Raw genomic sequence first — 18290 nt, 5'->3', positions numbered from 1 at the left:
TCGGGGGGGTGCGCTACGTACCCCGCGAGGTACGGACGCGCGCGTGATACGCCGCCCGGCGTGGGATTTCGGTTCTGTGGGTCGCTCCCCTTGATAGGGAGCTTATACTTTTGGTATATAAACCTTTGTTGTCATACACTTTGTTCATATGCTTATTTGGGTACGGCGGGGTCCCGTCTTCCTCGATTGTTACGTGTGTTAGAGGCCCGTAGACACGTGTGTGTGTGTTATGGCCGGCTCCGTACGGTGTAGTATATGTGATGTATTCCGGGAGGTTTCCCCGCCATGGCGAGCCTTGCGCTCGCCTATATATGTGTATGTGGATATGTTGTGTTGGCTCGTATAATCTTTGTTGGTATTTTTCGCGTGCAAAGCAATTTTGGTTAGTAAGAAAAGCAAAGGAAACTCTCGCCCAAATTTTTCTAGATCTTTCGGAGCTACTACTTTTGGGTTTCTGGTACGTACGGGTGCCCAGATCGGGCGCTAGTCACGGCCTACGGGGCTGGGTCGTGACACCATGGCCCACACATGGGTTGGACCAATTAAATTTGGCCACAAAATGTGTGGGACCATTTCAATGCCACATGGCCACAAGGCCAAAAATTGCATGATTTTCTACTTTCCACAATTCCACTTTTGGTCCCAAATTTTCCTAAATGTTCCATGCCAACCAATTCATGAACACATTATGTCTCAAAACAAAATCGAAGGTAAAAAATCCCGACTTCGCATCCCGGAATGGTTTTGTCCCTAACTTTCCATAGTTAATCCGGATTGTCCCAATGCATAAAATACGGGATATAATAAATATGACCAAATCCTACGTCCTAGATGAAATTTTCTCACGTTGGGCGATTCAATTTCCTGGTCCAAAAATACAGGGTGTAACAAGCCAATTTTTGGAAATCTTTCCAAGAAGGTTTAGGGACTCAGATGAGCCTTAGCACGGCGTTTCACCCACAGACGGATAGGCAAGGTGAACATACCATTCAGACTCTTGAGGATATGTTACGAGCATGTGTATTAGATTTCGGAGGTAGTTGGGATGATCACTTACCACTTATTGAATTTGCATATAACAATAGTTATCATTCTGGCATCCAAATGGCCCCATACGAGGCTTTTTATGGGCGAAAGTATAGATCTCCAATTAGGTGGTTTGAAGTAGGAGAGACCAGATTGATAGGACCAGACTTGGTCCAGCAAGCTATAGAGAAAGTCAAGCTTATACAGGATCAATTATTAACAGCTCAGAGTCGTCAGAAATGCTATGCAGATAATCGTCAAAGAGACTTAGAGTTCCAAGTGAAAGATTGGGTATTCTTGAAGGTGTCGCCAATGAAGGGCGTCATAAGATTTGGCAAAAAGGGCAAGCTTATTCCCCGGTACATTGGACCTTATGAGATTGTAAGCAAGGTAGGCCAAGTGGCTTATGAATTAGACCTACCTGCGGATTTGGAGTTAGTCCATCCAGTTTTCCATGTATCGATGCTTCGTAAGTGTATTGGAGATCCTTCTAGAATTGTGCCAATAGATGATGTCCAAGTTACTAAACAATTGTCTTATGAAGAAGTCCCCATTGCCATTTTAGATAGGCAAGTACGAAAGCTCAGAACCAAAGAGGTAGCTTGGTTAAAGTTTTATGGAGGAATAATAATAGAGAGGAAATGACTTGGGAAGCCGAACAGGACATGAAGTCCAGGTACCCGCATTTATTTTTACCTTCAGAAGAGATTCAAGCAGAGACGTCATTAACCTCAGGTATGTAATGCTTTTCTTGATGTTTTATTGGTCGTGTGCGGCCATGGTTATTGTCGTGTTGTTATAGCCCTGTAAGGCGATGTATTTTGGGTTACTGTGTAGGATGGTCGTGCCATATTATAGGGAAAACTACGCGATATTTTTGTAGAATCCCTAAGAATCTATCATTCGAGGACGAATATTCCTAAGAGGGGGAGAATGTTATACCTCGTAGTTTCGTCCGTTGAGATTCGTTAGGTGTTAGTTGTCCTAATCACGGAAACAGGAGTTACCTTAGGATATATGAGATTACATGTTCCCATATAATTATTATGGGGTTTTAAGCCCATGAAATGAGCTATGGAAGGATTTAAGAACAAACAAATAAAGGAATTGAGTTTGTGGGAACTTTGGTAAAACTTGGCAAAATTTTCGGACAGAATTTTTGTCCAAATTGGTGGGGGAATATCTCCTAGAATATGAGGATTTTTGGTGCGTTTCTTTTGTCCAAATTGAATTTCATTGAGTCTAGTTTCCAACACAACAGACCGCTCATCAATGTGACGTCTGAGTAAAAAGTTATGGCCATTCTACGACGGACTGTCTGAGCAGAAAATTTCTGCGGACCAGTTGACGGCCCGTAGGAATTTTGACGCCCCGCAGAAAATTCTGTGGTCCGTTAAATTGACACAGCCCAGCGTCAAATGGTCACAGTGACCCATATTTGACTGGGCAGTTCTACGGACCATTTTGATAGTCCGTAGGAATTTATACGGCCCGTCAAAATGGGCGCAGAATTGCCCGACGGGAGTTTAAGTTCCACTTTATATATTTCGTTCCACTTCATTTGGACATATTATTTTACCAAATCAGACCCAAAGCTCTACAAAAACCCTCTCTTCCACTCCATAAACTAATCCAAGCCAAATCCAAGAGAGATTAAATATCAAGAGGCAAGAATCAAGATACCCATGTGCTAGAAGTCTTGCTAGGGTTAATAAACTCCAAGGATTCTTTGGATATTGAAGCTAGGGTTTTCACATAAGTTGATAGCTTGATCCAAAGCTCATTCTTATGAGATAAAAGGTTAGTTTTCATACTTATTACATACTATTAAGAATGTTTATTTGTTGAACAGCTTGGGTAGAAAGTCCCTATGAAAGACAAGTAAGTAATTATGATGATGGCTCTACTACTCCCCGATTCCCCCATCTTATGCTATTTCTTGTGCTGTCTTTTATGCTCATATTATGATGTTGATTATGCTTTACATACTCAGTACATTATTCGTACTGACGTCCTTTTATTTGTGGACGCTGCGTCATGCCCGCGAGTGGACGGAGACGGAGCGATCCATAGACTTCTCACTCAGGGACTACATAGAGAAGCTCCATTTCATTCCGGAGCTACAGCTTTTGGTATTATTCTTTTGTGTACATACCCATGGGCAAGGCGGGGTCCTGTCCCGCCTATATGATGTGACATACTCTCCTTAGAGGCTCGTAGACAGTTGTGTATGATTAGATGTCCTTAGCCTTGTCGGCTTATATTTTGTATATCATTTTGATAGCCTCGTTGGCTTGTATATATGGATATAGGCATTGTTATTGATGATGATATAAATATATTTTTGCCCAACGGGATTAGCACTATTGATGCATATAAATTATGAGTAAGCCATGTGGCTCACCTAGATGTGAATATGAGAGTACGATAAGAGGTACCCGAGTGGGTTAGCATCGGGTGCCCGTCATGGCCCTCCGGTTGGGTCGTGACAATTATGATTAAGTAAGATTTTATTTTAGTCCCATGTTTATGAGTTATATTGTAATTATGTTAAGATGGGAGGAGAAGAAATTGAAGGAAAAGTTCAAATATGAATTTGATGATATCTCGAGTCGTAAATTAGCTTGAACTGTGATTATTACTATATTATGAGTACAATCTAGCTATGAGGAAATATTATATACACGTATTTAAGGGATTGTGTTGAGGTTAGTGTTAAAAAGAAGTCTGGATGGACAATGTGAAATAAAATAATCACTGAGAATAATAAGTCACTAGCAAGGAAATGCCATTGCAAATCATCTAAGCGCTATCATAGGTGGAACTATGATGATATTGTAAGGAATTAAGGAGTCCAACCAAGGAATTAAAAGGAGATGATATGGCATGTATATAAGGTCGACTAGAACAAAAAGGGATAATCTAAAATAGCACCAAAGAAGCAAGCCAGGAAGGGTGCCATATCTGAATAAGAGAGTTTGTCAACTAGTAGAGAAATAAGAAGCAAGGTAAAAGAGTACAACAATTAAGAATATTCGCAAGATCGGCGGAGAGCCGTAGCGATCATGAGCCGAGACCACCTTAATGGGAACAGGACGATAGCTGGATATCAGTTGACCACCGGTTACATGCATGGGGACACGAGGATATGAAATTAATGGGTGAGTTTGACAGAGAGTTAAGGGAATATGAAAGAAGACTAATGAGCCCATAGTATAAGAGCATGGAGATCAACAACTAAATGAGGACAACCATTTTAAGAAATTAATGATAGCATCGTAAGCTCACAAGCTATAACATTCGAGGACGAATGGTTCTAAGGGGGGAAGGATGTTACATCTCGTATTTCAGAGACATATGGTGGCCTTGTTGGCCCGTTCAGATATGTGTATATATATGTGTTGGGATGATCTTATTTTGTAGAGATGTCGTCATTTACAAATTTAGAGATCTTGGCCTTGTCGGCCTGAGATATTATGATTTATTTACAGTTGGCCATGCTGGTCTAGATTATTGGTATGTATGTCCAGGGTTCATGAGTTACAGATGGCACGCTCGGGGTCAAGTAAGGCACCGGGTGCCGGCAACGTCTTCCCAAGTTTAGGGCGTGACAAAATGCCTTCTTTATATCTCCCTTGATTTTCATTGGGTACATTATTTCTCAAATCATCAAAACTTCATTATAAGCTCATCATTGAGTCAGCAGCTACTCAAAAAAAGGATAGAAAAAATTCAGAATAGAAGGTATAGGAGATGTGGTAAATAAGGAAAAGAATGTTGATGAAGAAAGGGATGTATAAAAAAGGACGAACCTTTAAGCGAAGACGAATAAAAAGGATAATCGAGTGAACATGATAATGATAAGTAGATTGAAGATCCAAAGGTGGAATTAGTTGCTAAAGGGGGTAGAGCCAACACTAAAAAACCAAAGGATGCGGATAAAGTAGCAGCATGATGATTTAACTATATTTAAGCAAGCCACCAACAATCATGTGGAGACACAAATTGTCACACCCTAATTTCCCTTAGGGCGTGATGGGAACCCGACCCTTATTTAGGGCCGAGCGAACCCGCCGACTCACATCATGTTCATAATCACGCTGACTTTCCGAATTATGACACGAATACGTAACGATAATTTTTCGAAACATAATATACTTCTTTTTACCTTTCTCGAGTCAAAGGGAATTTGTAACATATAGAACTTATAATACAACGCAAAATGACATATCGGCTTACATAGCCGCTTACACGACTGACATCGTATACCCACGACACTGTCTGCAAAGTCTCTAACCCAGAACATGAAACCATAACATGATAATCTGACTCGGCAGCACTCCGGAAGAAATGGAGCTCGCTAATCCCGCTGGAACGTCTTCTACTGATATCTTCAGCTCACCTGGGTGTACCTGCGCGGCATGAAACGCAGCCCCCGAAGAAAGGGGGTCAGTACGGAATAGGTACTGAGTATGTAAAGCATGAAATATAATTAGCGGGATTATACCGAAATAAAGAGTACAGAAAAACCGTAAAACTTGCCTTTAAAAAACATATATCATGTATGTCATTTCCATAAAATCATCAAGTATGCATATAACGTGCCCCGGCCCCCTCGTGAGGGACGCGGTGAATGAAATCATCGTATACACATATACATATACATACAACGTGCCCCGGCCCTCTAGTAAGGGACGCGGTAGTAAAATCATATCATATACGTGTACATGTAACGTGCCCCGCCCCCCACGGAGGGACGCGGTAAAAGGAATCATCATGTGCCATCCGGCCATCTCCCCCATATCATCATATCAAATAACGTGCCCCGGCCCCTCTAGCAAGGGACGCGGTAAATATACGTGTGACCCTCCATGGAGGGACGCGGTGAACAATGCAGAGAAACGTGCACGAATACATGCCCTGGCCCGGGACGCAGTGAAAGAATGGCTACAGCTCGCACGAGCAGAGTAGTGAGAAACCATGCACATAAACCATTTCAGAGACTCAATGAAGTAAACTGACATTAACCGATTAATCATATTAAGTAATATATATACGAATCATATAACGTAAGCATATCAAGGCATCTTGAAAATCCGGACAAATATTATAGCAAACAACTTTCGGACATTACTCGGAAACATATCATATATCATGAACATATCAAAATATCGTAGAGATCATAGTCATATATCGATTCAATTCGGGCCCGCCTCGGAAAGTTACGGGCCTTACATATTATGGAATCACATACGAACATATCGAAGCAATCCGAGCCTTTCGATGAAAGATACGGACGTTCGTAGTTACAGAGTCATTTAAAAACATCACTCTTTTGGAAGCACAACTTATATGCAATTTTTGAAATCCAAATCTTACTAATGACATAAAACCCATATCTTGGTTACATTAAGAATATGAATATCGAGAAACAAATAAGGATCATAAATATGCTCGGATTGCAAGAATAGAGTTACCTCGAGAAACGTGTCATCACTTACTTTCAACTAGGACATGCCAAAAGAAAGAAAGGTGAGCTTTACATACCTTAGCCGCTTCCTAAGCTAATCCAACCGTACGTCTCGATTCTCCAAGGTCTACACAACGTCAATAAATATCGAATATTAATCATAACATCAAAGAATCCAATTCCACGCCATTACTTTTTCTACCGAAATTTCGGCAGCATTTCCCCTATAAATCGGACATCCCCGAGAATTCAACTCGGCCAAAAATTACAACAACAAATCCGAGAATTTAACTCGGCCACAATATCAACAATAATACCAACAATCAATACAAAACACATTCTAACGCAAGTAGTCTTCCTTTCTACATAATGCAACAACTTCTACTCCAACTTCACACTTTCAAACCAATATCAACGTTTCCAAATCCATTTACTAATTTAAGATCATTCAAACACAATTCGAAAACATTTCATATCATTCTAAAAAAATATACAAAAAGTCCGCCAAAATCCATAATTCACCCGAAAACTCCTCAACTTCCCTAGAAACAATTTTTAATGCCTTTCTCGCTTCCAATTTCATGAACTATCTCAACAACACACATTCTAACAACATTATACTCATGAATAACGAAATGACACTAATACCATATTAGCTTCCAAATCAACCCATAACATTTCCAACATCAATTTAAATCATCAAATCCTCATTTCCATCATAGAATACATATCTACAACAATCAAATTATTACATAGAAATTGTTCCATCCTCCCTACACACAACACACATACACGGCCCATGCATATACACACAACCACCATGCAAACTTCCATATTTCCATGAATTCTATCCTTTTCTACACACAACAACATAAGTGAACTCTTCACAACATATAAAAAGGGATTAAATCTTACCTTTTTCTCCCTAACTTCTTCACTTGTCCAAGGTGCGAAATGATAAAACGAGCGATCTATCTTCCAAAACAATTACACCACGTTGTCGAGGACCCTTGAATTAGTAGGAATACATGAAGAAAATAATTTTTGGGATAAAATTTTCAAGGGTCCCTTTTCCCTCCTCCTTGGCCGAATGGCCTTGGAGTTCTTTCTCCCATTCTTCTTTTTTTTTTCTCTCAAGTTTTCTTGAACTTTCCCATTGCAAATGTGATGAATTTCATCCATGTGCCATATATTTAAAGGTCATGTGGGGCATGGCCCACACCCATGTGCATGGCACATGCCCTCTTGTTTTTATTTTCTTATCTTTTTCTTTTCTTTTCTCTTCTTTTTTTTTTGTTCAAGACAACCAATTTCCCAATTCCAATTTTTCCCTTAACCTTTCCGCAATATTACCATAAATTATTTTGTGAATTTTCATTTTTACCCTTAGCCCTTCTCCATATTTCCACACTAATGACATTCACAATTAGTACTCGTAAACAACTTGTGCATTAAACAAGATCACAATATAGCTTTGTCCTTAGCTTCTTGCAACCATCTCGAATTATTCAAACGTACGAAATACGGGTCATAACATCCTTCCCCCCTTTAGAACATTCGTCCTCGAATGTTCAACTAGTCGTATAGGGTCTTAATAATTTCGAGGGGATTTCTGTACCACCATAACATGCACTCTTATTTACCAATCATATTTTTCTTTCATCTCCTCCTCGAGTTCGCTAATCATTTCCTTTCTGTTATCATTCCGTCACGGTGCCTTAACGGAAGCTACGTCTTTAGCACGCAACCTTTTGCCTTACAATTTGTGTAATAAAGTTCGGTGTATCTCGGGTTAAGCTCGTCCTCCTTGTCGGATCTGATTACGTTCTTCACGGATGACATCTTCAGGCTTACCCATTCGCCAGTCTAGAATCTTAAATATCGATACCGATTGTCGTCGTACGATTGCTGTCGTTTTTGAGTTACTAATAGCTGTTCCCTGTCTTAGCTGTTATCTGCTGATACAATTCGGAAAGAAGTTGGCGTATAAATTCACCCCCCTTTTAGTGGCGAACTAGTTCTAATCACCTGCTTACATCGTCTTACAATCCTTCCTTATTCATCTTGTTACATTTTCAACACGTTGTCTCGTGTCATTACCTTATCTTTAATCCGAACTCTTCTATCATCCCTTTGCTCGGATCTTGCTTTCAGCTTTCCTGTCACACGTGACGTTACAATCTTTACCCGAATGTATGAAGGAGGTTAAATTATTCTATGAACCGCCTCAACGTAGCTTCACTAATCCTTATGTTTCACTTTATCTTTGCCTTTCTCCTCCTACCACTAGTGTCGAAACACATTCTTGGTTCAACCATAAGCATGTCCTGTTCGTTCTCACATTAGTTCCACCTCCGATGTATAAATACTCATAGGTAACAAGACTGCCCTTGCGCGACCTGCATATTTAGTCTTAGTCACGGTCGTTTCTTCTCTACGATTCATATTATTCCACATCTTACTCCCGTGCTCGCACTTACTAGGAGTCTACCTTGTCATACTCCTTTTCCCTACTTTTCTTACTTTGTACCATAGGAAATTTTTCTACTGCTAGCAACCACTCTATTGCCTACATCTTAACCTCCGTTCCCGTACAGCCGTTCTTCCTTTCACAATGTCTCCGCAAGCTATTCGTTACTTTCCTTTGTCGTATTCTCTCCTTAAGTCTCCATTTCCTAATACCACGTTACTCCGGATACCTACAATTGATCCTTAGCACCCTCTCGATTATTACCCTGACTTCGATCCCTTTACTGCAGGCTTTTCGATCTCCCTGGCTTGTTTCAGCAAAGAACTTTACCTGCGGCCCAAGCATTCGTGCCCAGGACATTATAGCGTTAATTGTCTTCGTCTTACACTTGTACCTCTCTCCCTCGTTTCCCCCCTTTAGGGGTGCACTTACACTATCGCCTAATTCTACCTTGCCCCAAATCCGTACCTCCAATCCCCATTAAGCAGTACTTTTATTCCGACATTTTAATCCCTTTGCCGTTCATTTACTCACTCTCTTTCCTTTCTAAATATCGTTGTATTATCACTTTCCAAGCTTATCTTGTAGTGAAAGCGACATCAGCTTGCCTCGTAGCATTTGCACTCTTTGTATATTTTTCCACTTGAACCTCGTTACTCTGTCCGGTTAATACCTTCCAAATATCGCCACGTTGATTACCGGAATACATATATCCGCCGCTGGTTTAACCATGTACAGGATATCCCGTGCGCATCTATGTACACATATAGTCCCTACTATCTTGCTTACAAGATATCTCCATACACTATTCCGACTCACCCTAGTTCTAGGACTGGGATGCACTTTCTTCCTCTTTATCGGTCTAATTCGCCCCGTTCTGCGCGACCTTTTAGGGTTTCTGCCCACTTCCCAGACTCTTAATTTGTCTTTAGGTCATTCTAACTCCTCATTTACTTCTTGCGTCTGAATTTGCAGAACTTTCCGAAAACTTCCCAGGGGGTCACCCATCATGAAATTGCTCTCACCTCAGCACGCTTAACTTTGGAACTCCGATGAAATACGACGCTTTAACGCTCGTATAACTGCGTCCACCCTACCGCATCACCTTTGTCACGTATTTTGGAGTCAGTTGAGGTCTTAACGGATTTCGAAACGTCCTCATAACACAATTACTATTTTACCCCTCCTTTGGTCCTCGGTATTTGCTTTTCACCTGTGGATGTGATTACCTTTTGTTCTAGGCTTCCAAATTCTCGATGGCGATGAACACACCCCGATCGCCGTTACTCATAAATCCTCAGTTACCAGCCTTTGGATTTCTGCTCTCATTTTCACTTTATTTCTGGGGAAATTTCGGCAGAGTCTCCTCTGCGTAAGCTTATTACTATCTCGGAACACAATACACGGGAAATACAAATAATACCTCACAGGGCCAACATATATATATATACATATCGCATCGTATCACGGCCTCACAGGGCTCCCAACATCACCGACAGTACAAAAATAATAAACGTACCTCATGTTCCCAACTCATACGGCATCTGTTACACTTTCTTGTTTCCTGTGTCTTTTGATCTTCAACTCGTATTTCAATCGTACTTCCATATCTTACCAAGCATATATCTTTCATACCGTTACTTACCTGCGTACTTCGTAGCTCCCAATGTTGCTAGTCGTTTTCTTCCGTCGATGCCATTTCTCTGCTGAAGTCAAAGGTTAGCGGAAGAAATCTCATTTCCTATAACTTGGCTCTATCGCACGATCTAAGATTTCAAAGAAGAGTAACCATCCTAGATGCCCCGTAGCCTCACCGTTTATAAATGTGGCGCGCTTCACACCATACGAGGACTGCTACCGGACACGACTTTGCGAACAACCCCCAAGACGAACCGCTCGATACCAATTTGTCACACCCTGTTTCCCTTGGGGCGTGATGGGGTCCGACCCTTATTTAGGGCCGAAATGAACCCGCCGACTCATCATGTTCATAATCACGTGACTTTCCGAATTATGACACGAATACATAACGATAATTTTTTCGAAACATAATATACTTCTTTTTACCTTTCTCGAGTCAAAAGGGAATTTGTAACATATAGAACTTATAATACAACGCAAAATGACATATCGGCTTACATACGCCGCTTACCGACGACGACATCGTATACCCGCGACAACGTACGCAAAGTCTCTAACCCGAACATGAAACCATAACATGATAATCGACTCGGCGGCACTCCGGAAGAAATGGAGCTCGCTAATCCCGGCTGAACGTCTTCTGCGATATCTTCGGCTCACTGGGTACTGCGCGGCATGAAACGCGGCCCGAAGAAAGGGGGTCGATGTACGGAATAGGTGCCGAGTATGTAAAGCATGAAATATAATTAGCGGGATTATACCGAAATAAAGAGTACGAGAAAAACCGTAAAACTTGCCTTTAAAAAACATATATCATGTATGTCATTTCCATAAAATCATCAAGTATGCATATAACGTGCCCCCCCCTCGTGAGGGACGCGGTGAATGAAATCATCGTATACACATATACATATACATACAACGTGCCCGGCCCTCTCTAGTAAGGGACGCGGCGGTAAAATCATATCATATACGTGTACATGTAACGTGCCCCGGCCCCATGGAGGGACGCGGTAAAAGGAATCATCATGTGCCATCACGGCCATCTCCCCCATATCATCATATCAAATAACGTGCCCCGGCCCCGCTAGCAGGGACGCGGTAAATATACGTGCCCGGCCCTCCATGGAGGGACGCGGTGGTGAACTAATGCGAGAAACGTGCACGAATACATGCCACGGCCGGGACGCGATGAAAGAATGGCTACGACTCGCACGAAGCGGTAGTGAGAAACCATGCACATAAACCATTTCGAGAGACTCGATGAAGTAAGGCGACATTAACCGATTAATCATATTGCGGAATATATACGAATCATATAACGTAAGCATATCAAGGCATCTTGAAAATCCGGACAAATATTATAGCAAACAACTTTCGGACATTACTCGGAAACATATCATATATCATGAACATATCAAAATATCGTAGAGATCATAGTCATATATCGATTCAATTCGGGCCCGCCTCGGAAAGTTACGGGCCTTACATATTATGGAATCACATACGAACATATCGAAGCAATCCGAGCCTTTCGATGAAAGATACGGACGTTCGTAGTTACGGAGTCATTTAAAAACATCCCTCTTTTGGAAACACAACTTATATGCAATTTTTGAAATCCAAATCTTACTAATGACATAAAAACCATATCTTGGTTACATTAAGAATATGAATATCGAGAAACAAATAAGGATCATAAACATGCTCGGATTGCAAGAATAGAGTTACCTCGAGAAACGTGTCATCACTTACTTTCAACTAGGACATGCCAAAAGAAAGAAAGGTGAGCTTTACATACCTTAGCCGCTTCCTAAGCTAATCCAACCGTACGTCTCGACTTTCCAAGGTCTACACAACGTCAATAAATATCGAATATTAGTCATAAACATCAAAGAATCCAATTCCACGCCATTACTTTTTCTACCGAAATTTCGGCAGCATTTCCCCTATAAATCGGACATCCCCGAGAATTCAACTCGGCCAAAAAATTACAACAACAAATCCGAGAATTTAACTCGGCCACAATATCAACAATAATACCAACAATCAATACAAAACACATTCTAACGCAAGTAGTCTTCCTTTCTACATAATGCAACAACTTCTACTCCAATTTCACACTTTCAAACCAATATCAACGTTTCCAAATCCATTTACTAATTTAAGATCATTCAAACACAATTCGAAAACATTTCATATCATTCTAAAAAAATATACAAAAAGTCCGCCAAAATCCATAATTCACCCGAAAACTCCTCAACTTCCCTAGAAACAATTTTTAATGCCTTTCTCGCTTCCAATTTCATGAACTATCTCAACAACACACATTCTAACAACATTATACTCATGAATAACGAAATGACACTAATACCATATTAGCTTCCAAATCAACCCATAACATTTCCAACATCAATTTAAATCATCAAATCCTCATTTCCATCATAGAATACATATCTACAACAATCAAATTATTACATAGAAATTGTTCCATCCTCCCTACACACAACACACATACACGGCCCATGCATATACACACAACCACCATGCAAACTTCCATATTTCCATGAATTCTATCCTTTTCTACACACAACAACATAAGTGAACTCTTCACAACATATAAAAAGGGATTAAATCTTACCTTTTCTCCCTAACTTCTTCACTTGTCCAAGGTGCGGAAATGATAAAACGAGCGATCTATCTTCCAAAACAATTACACCACGTTGTCGAGGACCCTTGAATTAGTAGGAATACATGAAGAAAATAATTTTTGGGATAAAATTTTCAAGGGTCCCTTTTCCCTCCTCCTTGGCCGAATGGCCTTGGAGTTCTTTCTCCCATTCTTTTTTTTTTTTTTTCGCTCAAGTTTTCTTGAACTTTCCCATTGCAAATGTGATGAATTTCATCCATGTGCCATATATTTAAAGGTCATGTGGGGCATGGCCCACACCCATGTGCATGGCACATGCCCCCCTTATTTTCTTTTCTTTTTCTTTTTCTTTTCTCTTCTTTTTTTTTTGTTCAAGACAACCAATTTCCCAATTCCAATTTTGCCCTTAACCTTTCCGCAATATTACCATAAATTCTTTTGTGAATTTTCATTTTTACCCTTAACCCTTCTCCATATTTCCACACTAATGACATTCACAATTAGTACTCGTAAACAACTTGTGCATTAAACAAGATCACAATATAGCTTTGTCCTTAGCTTCTTGCAACCATCTCGAATTATTCAAACGTACGAAATACGGGTCATAACACAAATACCACTTCAAGAGAAAGGAGGAGATGATGGAGAGAATGAATCTATAGAGAAAAATATTCAATAGGTAGAAAATGATGCTGGACTATCTCCAAAACAAATCAATTTGATAAAGGGCAGTAATTTTGGAATTATAGCAACAAGAAATCGTCATATTTCGTCATCGTATAAGGGAGATTTGACCAATTTACTAAAAAGTTTTGCTGCTAGTTTTCTGTTTTTTTTTTTAAAAAAAAAGGCCTGGATAGTATATAAATTGTACTGATTTGTGAAATGATTGTCTAGGAAGGATAGGTGCAAAGTGATAAGGCATGGTGGATGTTAACCAGTATTGGTAAATTCTTTATGAATATTGCTTGAGAGTTGTTAAGGCAGAGAAACAGTAGTTTTGGTTTTACAAGTTGATATGGACAAAAGGACTACCTTACAAGATTTCTTTTTTCTTATGGAGAGTGTGGCATCAGAAATTACCAGTGGATGATATTTTGGCTAGAATAGGAATAAACATTGTTTCTATATGCAGGTGTTGCACATTTCCTTAACAACAGACTATGACACATTTGTTTCTAACAAGAGAGTTTGCATCAGATATGTGGCACGTAATTGCTTCTGCAGTAGGTATGCAAGGCCCCTTTGTGTAGATTAATCAAGCAGTCTTTAAACGGTGGTCAGCAAAATGTGGTCCTAAACATAAACCGACAACTCAGGCTGCTTGTCACGACTCGACTAGGGGCCATGACGGGCCCGCCTTCGCGGTGACATGTCCGGCCATTTAGGCACGATGGAATCATATCATCATGTGCTCATCATAGACTTATCATTATCATACACCTCATAGACACATCATGACCTTATCATAAGCTTATCGTAACCTTATCATAAACTTAGCATCATTATACATTTATAGTTAAAACATACATTAGAACTTGAAGGCAACTATAGCTATGTCAGGGTGACGTAAGGTCGTGAACCCCCAATTACATTATGGAGTGATCATAATCATCATATCTCACCTTGAAAAGACTACCATTTTAAGGTGAGTGTACACCATGAACAACATGAAGGGATCGTAAATAGGATCATTAACTTCATGGACATCATATCTTGCTTTAGAATCTCTAGGCTTAGACTTATCATCATTATTATCGTATTCATGACATATTTCTTATCTTTATCTCATAAGAAGCTCTTTATCAACGTTGACTCATAGTTCCTGGAATGTAAGAAAGTCATAGAGAGGTAGGGAAAATAATATCATAGGAATCATATAAGGATCATTAGCTTCGTAGGAATGTCATATCATGAGCTTTAGGACTTCTAGACTTAGATTCATTATCAGTATTGTCATGCTCGTAACGTATCTCTTTTCTTTATCTTGTATGAAGCTCTTTATAATTGTAGACTCATAATTTCCGATATGTAGGAAAATCATGGAAAGATAGGAAGATTCATTCCATAGGAGTCATGCCTTAGAAAGAAGGGACTAGCCTTACATACTCAGTACAATGTTCGTACTGACGTCCTTTTTCTTTGGACGTTGTGTTCATGCCCATAGGTAAATAGGGAGGAGATCCAGATTCGTAGGAGCTGTTAGCAGGCCTTGAGAGCACTCCATTATTCTGGAGGTGCAATTGCTTATTTTTTTGTGTATATGTATTTTAGGCACGGCGGGGTCCTGTCCTGTCCCTATGTTTAGCACTCTAGTAGAGGCTCGTAGATACGTATGTGTGGGTAGTATGGTCTCACGATGTCCTTATTGTATGTATATTATTTTGATAGCCGAATGGCTTATGTATATAAAGGTAATTATGTTCAAAGTGAGAAATGGTTTTCCTATAATTTGAGTATAAGATTAATGAATGAACGCTTGATGTGTACGATGGGTAATGGTATGAGCGGTGCTCGGTGGTTAGCCCAGGGTACCCGTCATGGCCCCTAGTCAGGTCGTGACACTGCTTCTGCTTTCATTATGTGGTAATTCTGGAAAAGGAGAAATACAATAGTACATGGAGGGATAATGTCAAAAAGTAGAGTGATATATGAGATAAACATGAATCTATATCAGTTGGCAAGGACTAAATATCCCTGGTTGAATCTCCCTAATACTTGGACACTTCTGGTGCAATTTCTGGATGAATACAAACCTCGGATTGTAAGTAAAACTATGTTATGGAGATGTCCACATGTTGGATGGTTTAAGTACAACACTGATGGAGCTTATTAGAGCAGCTCTGGGCAAAGCTCTACTGCCTTTTGTATTAGAAATAATGAAGAGGATTTGTTGTATGCATGGGCATGCTAGATCACATAATCTTCATGGCATGCTAGATCACATAATCTTCATGCATTGTTGCTGAAGCAAAAGTAGTATTGGAAGGAGTTGCAGATTGTGTTAGAAATCATTTGCTTCCTCTTATAGTTGAGACTAACTCTTTACTAATGAAAAAATTGCTTGATGAAGAGTGGGAGATACCTTGGAAAATTTGTATGGATGTGAATATGATATAGGAATGGAGAAAGAAGGGGATCATACAAATAGTACATGTGTATAGAGAAGGCAACACGCTAGAAGATATTTTTACTAACATGGTTGTTCCGTTTGCAGGAATAGTTTAATACTCATCTTTTGAAGAGCTTCCAGTTGAAGCTAAAGGGATTCTGAATGCTGATAAAATGCAAATGCCAAGCTTTAGATTCAAAATACTCAAGGCAAGAGAACTATATTGATATGTCAATGCTTTAATACACAATATGATCAGTATACTGCGTATCAGGTAGGAAACATTGCAGAAAAACAAGGTTGGAAACACAGTTTTAATATCAGCATCACTTCTATAACTGAGTTGCTAGTGAAATTCTATCCAATGTGTGGTATTAACTTATAGTTCAATATTCTTTAGCATCTTAGGATATGGGGTGGTTGCTTCTTAGATCTTTTCCAGTTGGTGATTCTTATAACATATAGAGACTGTTCCTTAAACTGGAAAAGACAGCTACTGCTTAGTCCAATTTTGAAGGATTCTTCTGATGGTTTTTTATTCCACAACACCTGGTGAGAGCTTTTGATGTGACTTGTAATGGCATCAATCCAAGATTAGACTTGCACAAACAGCTTAGTCATTTCCAAGTTTCATTTTATAGTTTCTAGTTGAGAGGCACTTTTGGCCATTATTGCTCTAGGGTAGCTTTTTCTCTATTGGCTTTTGTACAAAACTTGTTTTATTTTAAATAAACCACAATCAACACCATGCTGATTGTTTTAATTTTAAAAAAAATAAAAATTGGACTGATCTGAAATATTTAGTAATTTGAGCATATTTTGAGTTTTAGAGCTCCGTTTGAGGTGATTTTCACAGCGTTGTTCTCGTCTGAATGAGAGGGTAAGTATCTAACCTTTATTTTGATGTTTCCTCAAGAGTGGTTTCATTGGTTATCGTTTTTATCTGTGTTTGGTTGGAGAAAATTGATGTTTTGAACCCAAAAGTTGAAAAGTGGTAAACCATGGATTTAAGGATCAAGATGAAGGCTTTTAGAATGGGTTTTATGGATTTAGACTAATTAGGCTATGGGTAAACAAATTTTTCAATAACATTCCAATTTTGCCCTTGAGGTCTCGGGGTTACCTTTTTGGGTTCATTTTTGGATCCCGAATCAAAGTATAGCAATATGGGTATCATTGGACTCGTCTAAACTCGTAGAGTACTATTTTGACTATATTGAACCCGATTTTGTATCAAAATTACAATTTTTACCTTCGGAACTTGGGATTGGCTTTTTTGGTGACTTTTTGGACCAAAATTATTATCATAGAAATATGGGTGTATAAGGAGTCGTGTACTTACGTGGACTAATAGTGGTTAAGTGTGGAAGTAGTAATGGTAGGCCAACCCACATCTCCATTTTCGTTAAGGTCGGTCGACGATGCTGCTGAGTACATGTTGATTTCCTGTACCCACTTTACACTTGCTGCACATATTTTTGGTGTGCAGAGTCTGTCCCTAGAACTAATGTGGCTTGAGGCTTTATCAATCGTTGAGGATCCTGTCTTAGAAGATTCGAGGTGAGCTGCTAGCTGATCCGTGGTACCAAATTCTTCTTTTTCATTTACTTATTCCCGTCTCCTTGTTTCAGACAATTTATTAGCTATTATCTCAGACTTGTATCAGTTTCTTAGTGGTTCTTTTACTAGTGAAACCAAGTTTAGGGTGGTTGTAATTATTCCGCATATTTATGATTATGAGACTTATTTTATGATTCTTAGATGGCATTATTTTCTTTCCGCATAATATACTTGTTAAAATTTGCTAAATCGGTTATGGATGGTTCGCCTACCCAGTGGGGGTAGGTGCCTTCATGGCTTGGAATTTGGGTTGTGACATTATGAGTTGGTGAGTTATGTCTGGCCTTACGGCTGGTAAGAT

This window comes from Lycium ferocissimum, chromosome 4 (genome assembly GCF_029784015.1).
Source record: "Lycium ferocissimum isolate CSIRO_LF1 chromosome 4, AGI_CSIRO_Lferr_CH_V1, whole genome shotgun sequence".
NCBI lineage: Eukaryota > Viridiplantae > Streptophyta > Magnoliopsida > Solanales > Solanaceae > Lycium > Lycium ferocissimum.
The sequence above is the reverse complement of the archived record's forward strand: the minus strand, read 5'-3'. Positions refer to the sequence as shown.